We start from the raw sequence: 8,659 nt of genomic DNA, 5'->3' as shown, positions 1-8,659 counted from the left end.
TACAAATTAAAAGAAATTAGTTCATCACCACTACATAATCTAGATTCCTAAATATATGAATTACCTGCCACTTAACACTTTAGCCATTTCACCTGGATTTGTGATGGGTCTAATGAAGCAACTGTTTTAAATGGCAGCTATTCTGTACACAACAATATATGCAGCTCAGCACAACACATAATTGATTTTCAATATGTAGTTTCTTTGAACAAAAGGCACCAGTTTAGTTATAAATTTGTAAGGCACTTAAAAAAAATTAGTCGTCAATCTCCTGTGCTACTGCAACCCAGGTCTGAGGAAAAGATTTTTAGGGTTTCTCAATACAGGAGCATCTGCCAGTCTTTCACTTGCATGGCTTTGGAATTGATTGTGTGTCTCTGTATTGTGTATTATTGTCTTCATTTCTTTGTATTCACTCATGGGATGTTAGCATTGCTGATTAGGCTAGTATTTATTGCCCAATCCTAATTACCTAGAGGACAGTTAAGCATCAGTTAAAAAGGCAGTGATGTGGGTCTGGACTCACATAGGCCGATCAGGTAAGGATGGCAATGTTCTTTCCTGAAGGACATCAATGAACTAGATGGGCTGTCCAATAATGATCAACATTCAGCTTTTAAATCAAGATTTTGATTGAATTCAATTTCTATTATCTGCTGTAGCGGGATTCGATCCTGAGTCCATGGAATATTACCTGACTCTCTGGATTAATAGTCAAGTGATAATGCCACCAGTCACCTTCCCTTATTTGTGCTTGGCCCTTCTTCTTTGCACTGTAAGGCACTAATGTGATAGATGTAATGGGGTGTGTGACACTTAAGCAGTTTCAGGAGGCCAAATAAACTGTGATCTTTCAGAAATATTCAGCTCATGCAATAATAAGAAGGATCCTAGTTTCCATCCAGCTCTTTAAATGCATGAGTAGAGGTTATTATAAGGCATGTTTTGCTTAGGGACATGAGATTGTAAAAGATAAGTTATGCAGAGCAAATGTTGAATTTCTCGTGAGTGGTAGTTGAGGGAATGTATGTAGATGCAACTTGCATGGGCATTCAAAGGCATGAGATATGTTTCACACAAGAGTCTAACTGAAATTAGTGCAAGCAATTAGAGATAACCTCTTGGCATATATAACAAATGTGGTAGAGAACAGAGTTGGAACATATTGGAAAGGTGTGGCTAGTGATCCTCTCTGTGGTCTTTACTGGGACTTCAGCTTTTCATTACTTCTATAAATGATTCAATGAACAACTTTAGAATATCCAAGTTGGATTGCACATAGATATGAGCAGAAAATTCCAAAATGATAAAATGATGACAAGTTGAATGAATGAACATGGGCAGGTAAGAGAGATCTGTGGCAGATAAAACTAAACAGAGGGAGTTCAGACCTTTAAACTTGAAATAGAACATAGTTCTTATTAAGTGATGAGAAGCTTGGAAGTATGTATATGCAGAAGGTGATTTAGAAATGAAAGTAGACAAAATATTAAGTGCTCATGTACAAAATTTACAAGGCTGATGAAATTTTAATCTTTATCTGAAGGGTGCTAGAATAAAAATGGCTACAATTTATGTTGTAATTACATAGAACTCTGGTTCAATGACATCTAGTCTATTTAACTCTAGGTATTACATCTGTGGACATATTAGTTATGGAGAAGATGACATGCAATTTCACTAAAATGATGCTTGGACTAAATTTAATGGACTGCTTGTATTACGTTACCAGTATTCCCTTTCAGTTTGTAAGTCAAGTTTTAATGAGACTAACCTGTTTTTTTTAATATCCAGAAGTGCTTTTACAAGCAACTGAGCACTTTTTGTTTCCATCACCAAATTACCACCCATAATTTCTTTCCATATATTAACTAGCATTATTAAATCATCCATGTTTCCAACTGATTAATTTACATGGAAAGCCTGTCACGTCAGATCAACAAAGGTGTGATGGAGGGGGCTTAATTAAAATGAAGTTGGAAGGGGAGATAAAGTATTCTACTCCCTGTGATGCCCATCTCTCTCCCCCTCAATGCAGGGCTAACATTTTATTCTACATTTATCAATCAATTGAACTTAAATTCCTCCAACTGCCATGGCTATCTTTAAACTCAGATTTTGAGTCAAACAGTCATATAGTACAGAAGCAGACCCTTCGGTCCAGCCCGCCCATGCCAACCATAATCCCAACCTCAACTAGTTCCACCTGCCTGTGCTTAGCCCATGTCCCTCCAATAATTTCTTCTTCTTATACTTTTCCGATTTTCTTTTAAATACCGTACCTGCATCCACCACTTCCTCTGAAAGTTCATTCAGCACACGAACCACACTCTAAAGAATTGCCCCCATGTCGTTTTAAAATCCTTCTCATCTCACCTTAAAAATATACCCCCTGTGTTGAAATCCCCCACCCAAGGGGAAAAAACACCGACCATTCACTCCATCTATACCCCTCATGATTTTATAAACCTCTACAAGGCAACCTCTTAACCTCCTGCACCCCAGTGAAAAAGTCCCAGCCTATCCAGCCTCTCCTTAGAGCTAAAACCCACCAAAGCTTTTGCCAAACATTCATTGTTCCCATAATTGATGTCTAAAACTTATTGTTGTTTTTTGCTGATGTATTGATGTATGTTGTTGGCAAGGCCAGCATTTATTATTCATCCTAAATTGCCCTTGAGTAAGTTGTGGTGAGGTGACTAAAAACTGGACTGTTGAGCCACTTCAGAGGATAGCATAAGAGTCAACTATGTTGGTGTGGATCTGGAGCCACATGTATCTAGACTGGGTGATAACAGCAGATTTCCTCCCCTGAAAAGCATTTGTAAACCAGACAGCTTTTTGCAACAATTGGGTATGTTGTAAACACGACTAACTTTTCATTCTAAACCTATTAAACAATTCAGTTTAAATTCCTCCACCTGCCATGGTTGGGTTTGAGCTCAGATTTCCAAAGCATTTGTCAAAGATTGTCATTCCTATCATTAATGTCTACAGTTTACCCACAGCTCCTTAAGTTAATTTGCAAATTAAGCAAATGGCACGGAGACTTTTAAAAATCTGTTTGGAGTAATGGATCCTTGAATGATGAAAAGGATGCCGGGTATTTCAAACCGTTTAATCAGGGATTCCACTTTGTAAAATTGACACTACTATTTTAACGTATTTTGTTACCTGTACTATCACTTCCCTAGTTTGGTTGAATATCGACAGGTGTTATCCATCTGGAGCTGAGAGATTTGTCCTTGAGTTAGTTTAGCTTTTCTATCATTCTTTTTTACTGTAATGTCTATCTTGATTTATTCTACCATTGTTATACCCTCTTTGTTGGCCATTGTATCTTGCCTTAGTCAGTTCACAGAGCAATGTAGGCTGAGACATCATGCATTCTTATTAAGCTTTTCCTACCAGTAAAGTTTAAGTATTTCTATTACAAGCTAATGTAATGTTAACAATTAAATAATGCAATGTAATATTTGTGTTAGTAAAATTTGGTGCTACTGCTTTTGATCTTTCAATACTTGAATGCCTTTGTTTTGTGTTTCATGATTTCTACTTCCTTCTGCCTCCACCATTGTTAAATTAACAAGCAAAGTGGCAGTATCACATCTGTTAAACTACATCTCATTTGTTTACTCCAAAGAGCAACTTTAAGTGTTTAGAAAAAACTTAGTAAATTACTTCACCTTCATCCACACAAGAGGGTGGTGTTCCTGTGGATACTTGAGGGAACTCATGGAGTCATAGAGATGTACAGCATGGAAACAGACCCTTTGGTCCAACTCGTCCATGCCGACCAGATATCCCAACCCAATCTAGTCCCATTTGCCCGCACTTGGCCCATATCGCTCTCAACCCTTCCTATTCATATACCCATCCAGTCGCCTTTTCAATGTTGTAATTTTATCAGCCTCCACCACTTCCTCTGGCATACACCACCCTCTGTATGAAAATGTTGCCCCTTGGGTCCCTTTTAAATCTTGCCCCTCTTGTCTTAAACCTATGCCCTCTAGTTCTGGGCTCCTCCACCTCAGGGAAAAGACCTTGTCTATTTATTCTATCCATGCCCCTCATGATTTTATAAACCTCTAGAAGGTCACCCCTCAGCCGCCGATGCTCCAGGGAAAACAGTACCAACCTATTCTGCCTTTTCCTGAAGCTCAAACCCTCCAACCCTGGCGACATCCTTGTAAAACCTTTCTGAACCCTTTCATGTTTCACAACGTCCTTTCTTTAGCAGGGAGACCAGAATTGAATGCAGTACTCTAATGTCCTGTACAGCTGCAACATGACCTCCCAACTCCTGTACTCAATGCACTGACCAATAAAGGAAAGCATACCAAACAACTTCTTCACTATCCTATCTACCTTCAACTCCACTTTCAAGAAATGAAAACCTATACTCCAAGGTCTCTTTGTTCAGCAATACTCCACAGGACGATGCTAGATATAATGTGCTGTTGGATTAGAGTGTTTTGTGAAAGTAAGCTGACAATAATTTTTATTTTCTTCAGGAGCTGCAAGCATCGCAATCTAAATATTGTCTGATGTGAAGCTCATGGAGTTGGCTGAGTGATAGAGTAGCCACTGTTGGAGGTCATGAATACTCAACACCAGACCAGCAGCATGGCTGCTAAACTGTGGCCAGAGTTGGTGGCCTGGTGGGTCCCAGCCTGGTCTCTCAGCGGCTCTCAGCCTGGTCTCTTGGCAGTGTGCCAGTTGGTCTCACGGTGGCTCTTGGTGATGTTTTGGCTCGGCATGTGAGTGGACCCTGCCTAGGCGTACTCCCGGTGCACTGGCAAAGATCGGAGAGGTGGCAGTGTTGAGAACAGACAGCAAGGTGAGATAAGCAAAGGACTCATCAAAAAATGTTGATCTTTTAACTATTCCTTTATTTTCCAGATTTAAACTACAAAAGACCTTAATGTAAACTATAACATGTATCTTTACTTTCTAATATTGTATGAAATAATGCTTAACTTTTTAACTCTTGTTTCCCTGACTACTTTGTTCCTAAACTCTCTTTGTACCTAGGCACTGTCGTATCTAAGATAGCACTATTGTACACTTATCACTGCACTCCTGTAGTTCTGTACTTGAGTACACCTGACATTAAAATCTAAGATCTAAAATCAGAATTGACACCATTTGTCTGTGGCTCATAGCCATGTAAATGACAAAGAAAAGATCAAGCAGAGAACTCCACCATTACACTGGAGGAGTTACTGTGAGGCACAGGGGCAGTGAGCTTTGTAGTATTAGTGTCTCCAAAACAAAAATAGCAGATGAAAAGCTGCTCAGTATTAAATAGATCAGCTAAAAATGACAAATGTCTGTTCAGAAACAAAGCAAATGGTCAGCTTCAAATCAACCTACTGTGTGCACACTTCAGGACCTCAAAATTCTGAAGAAAGGGCACCATCTTCGGCAAAACAATTCAAATCTTTAATCAGTTTGAAGCTGGTAGTGAAATAAAGCATTAGACATTTGCAAAAAGGCTCAAAATTGGAACAGTGATTGCTTTAGGAAATGCCACCTGTTGGAGGGACTGAAGCATATATAGCAGGCCGGTCCTAGAATGGATGATCCATACTCCGTTAATTTCACTTCTAGCCAAATCAATGTTGAGGGTAGTATAATCAGCCTAAGTGTATCCAGATTAATAAGCTGAGTTTCTGCTAGATGGCACCCAGTAATTGAGGCTGGAGAGTCTGCTTTGCCTATGATTGGATAAGAAAAGGAAAATTGCATTCGTTTAATACTGCACAATTATAATATATATTTTAAACAGGCAGTGAAGTACATTTTGAGATGTAATCACTGCTGTAATATCAGAAATGAAGTAGACAATTTGCACATTGCAAACTTCCACAAATAGCAATGTGACAATGACTGGGTAACGTGCTTTTATGATGTTGAGACATAAATATTGACCAAGGCACCAGATTAATTCATTTGCTCTGAAATAGTCTGTGGAATTCTGTATGTTCACTCTTCAAGCAAATGGAACCTCAACATCACGTCTGAAAGACAATGCCTCCAATTACCAGTTCTATAATCACGCTCTAGCCTTTGAGTTAAGGAACTTGAATCAAGAATCTTCTGATTCAGAGGCAACTGAGCCATGCCCAATGCTCTAAGATCAAAATTATATCAAGGCAGTCCCAAGGAAGAGATGGTAGGTGTTAAATGAGATAAAAGTCATCACAATCACACCAGATGCAGGACTGCTCTCTTATTAGAAAGAAAGATGACTGGTGGTGGTTTGATCTGAGGGTCACTGCGTCTTAGGTGAGTTGCAAGGTAGAGAGTGAGAGTGACCTCCTGGTGACCTCAGCTGGTGCAGGAATTGAACCCATGGTGTTAATATTACTCTGAATCACAACCAGCTGTTCATTTCAATGTACGTTTCTCCGTGGTCCCACTACAGCTAATTGTTGATTTCGTTCAAAGAATTGGAAAATTCTATCACAAGCTTCTCCCTGGCCTTGGATCACCCAGTCTTAGCACTTATAGCTGAAGGTAAGTGCAATCATGTACCTTCACTTGTCAGAATCTGGCTTCCTTTCTATTAATACTGCTTCTAATTTTAGTCTCCTTTCTCTGGAGAATATAGGTGAAGTATAGAGATTAACATTGCATACAGTATTCCAAATGTGGTCTCGCCAGTTGTAGAACAATGTCTTTATGTTTATATTCTGATCCTCTTGTAATAAAGGGCATGATGTTGAGCCTGAAGGGTAACTTTGTGTTCCTATTACAGGTACACCCAAGTCCCTCTGACCATAAACATTTACAAACTTCTCTGCTTTTTAAAACAAAAACCTACTTTTCTGTTTGTGCAAAGTGGATACCTTACACTTCCCCACATTTTATACTCTGTCAGCCATCTAGTTGCCTGTTCAAATTTTGACCTGTTTACCTCTGTCCTCCTCAGTTTACATTTCCATCCAGTTTTGTGTATCTCTAAGGCTGACATAGATTTTGATCAGTAGGGCAATCAGGGGTCATGGGGAAAGGGCAGGAAAGTGGATGTGAGGAATGTCAGATCAGACATCATCCTAATGAATGGCAGAGCAGGCCCGAGGAGCTGAATGGCCTACTCCTGTTCCAATTTCTTATGGTCTTATGGATTGACCTCCCATATGAAAGAAATGCTAAAGGGCAAAACAATCTCCAAGATAAAACAGATTGATACAAGTCACTTATTTTTGGACGGCTTTACAAAAATAAACGCTTGCAGAAATGAATTATTGGAGGTCCTAGAAGAGGAATATTTTGTTATGATCAGGTGATGGGGTGAGAGACACTGCTCCCCTTTTATTGACCCCCTCATGGCTGATTGCAACCAATGCAGTTCCGCGTTTCCCTCTTTAGCATGTAACTATGACACTTATTGTTAACACAGTAAAAATGAAACAATGCAATTGATGATGTCAAGAGAAAAACATCTGATTTTCCACTTAAGGTTTCAGCCACTAGATCAGAATTATGCTAGTAATTGGCAAGGAACTTTGATGCCATTCATTTGCATATCATTAGCTAATTCTGACTCATTTCTATACAGTTCACAATTCTCCCAGGCATTTGTGAGAAAATAGATGATGCTAATTCCTGACTTGAAAGCCAGACATGATAGATGATGATCACTACTTGCCTCTCCAGGCCTCCATGTTCAGGTCATTTCACAACATTTCATGACATACCCCATGGGCATTGACCAGTTCACCATTTGTCCATTGAAGTCAGCACTGATGGAACACCAGGCTCACTACATCACTATGGCTAATCTTGGAAGAATCTAGAAGACATTTCAGCTCCTCAGCACAGGACTTTGGCGATCACATATTTACATGGCAATGCTCCTGCCAGGTAACTGCAACACACCAATCTTGTCTGCTGGCACAGAGGGCATATGTCAGCTCATAGTTTGCTATCTTAGCCTTCACTAACTTTGCACTTTATTGGGACATTTAGAGCATCTCTGCCTTGCCTTGTTTCTTAGTGCGCACACACAAAACCAGACTTCTTGTCATATTTGCCAGCACTGAACAATGAATGGGGTAGATGAGTTGCTATAAGAAACTGTGCCATGTAATGTCACACTGACGGCATCTGCCAGATTATGTGGCAGCACTGCACATGCTTCAACCCAATATCCATGTCTGAAAATGTAACCTGAGACAAATGAAGGGGAACTGTGGACAGTCAAGGGATGCAATCACAATTGGTCAAGGTCATCATCTGGTCTCACACTTGAGAGTTGGCCACGGTCAGTCCAGGGGGAATTGGGGAATAAACATCAGGTATCAGGACCAATCCATTTGTTTTGGGAAAAGTGGGGAGTTTCAAGTGCAGATTGGAACCATTACATGGGTCAGAGAAGGGATAATGACTTGAAAGAGTGCAACTCCAAATAGAAGGTGGGATAGCATGGGAAAGCCACAGGTGATTTGGGAGTGTCTCTTTTTTGTAAGTCACCAACAATCTATTAAAGGAGGAATTGAGTGAAATTAAAATGGTTGGAAGAGCTGTTTGTGGTAATGATGGAACAGGAGAGATAGTGAAGTATCCAGTGAGTATGTAGAAAGCATAGAGGGCAGGTAGGCTTAGTAATTTGGGAGAATGATGTAGTTGGGAACAATGTAGTGAAGAGCCA

This window comes from Chiloscyllium punctatum, chromosome 19 (genome assembly GCF_047496795.1).
Source record: "Chiloscyllium punctatum isolate Juve2018m chromosome 19, sChiPun1.3, whole genome shotgun sequence".
NCBI lineage: Eukaryota > Metazoa > Chordata > Chondrichthyes > Orectolobiformes > Hemiscylliidae > Chiloscyllium > Chiloscyllium punctatum.
This window is presented reverse-complemented; position numbering follows the sequence as displayed.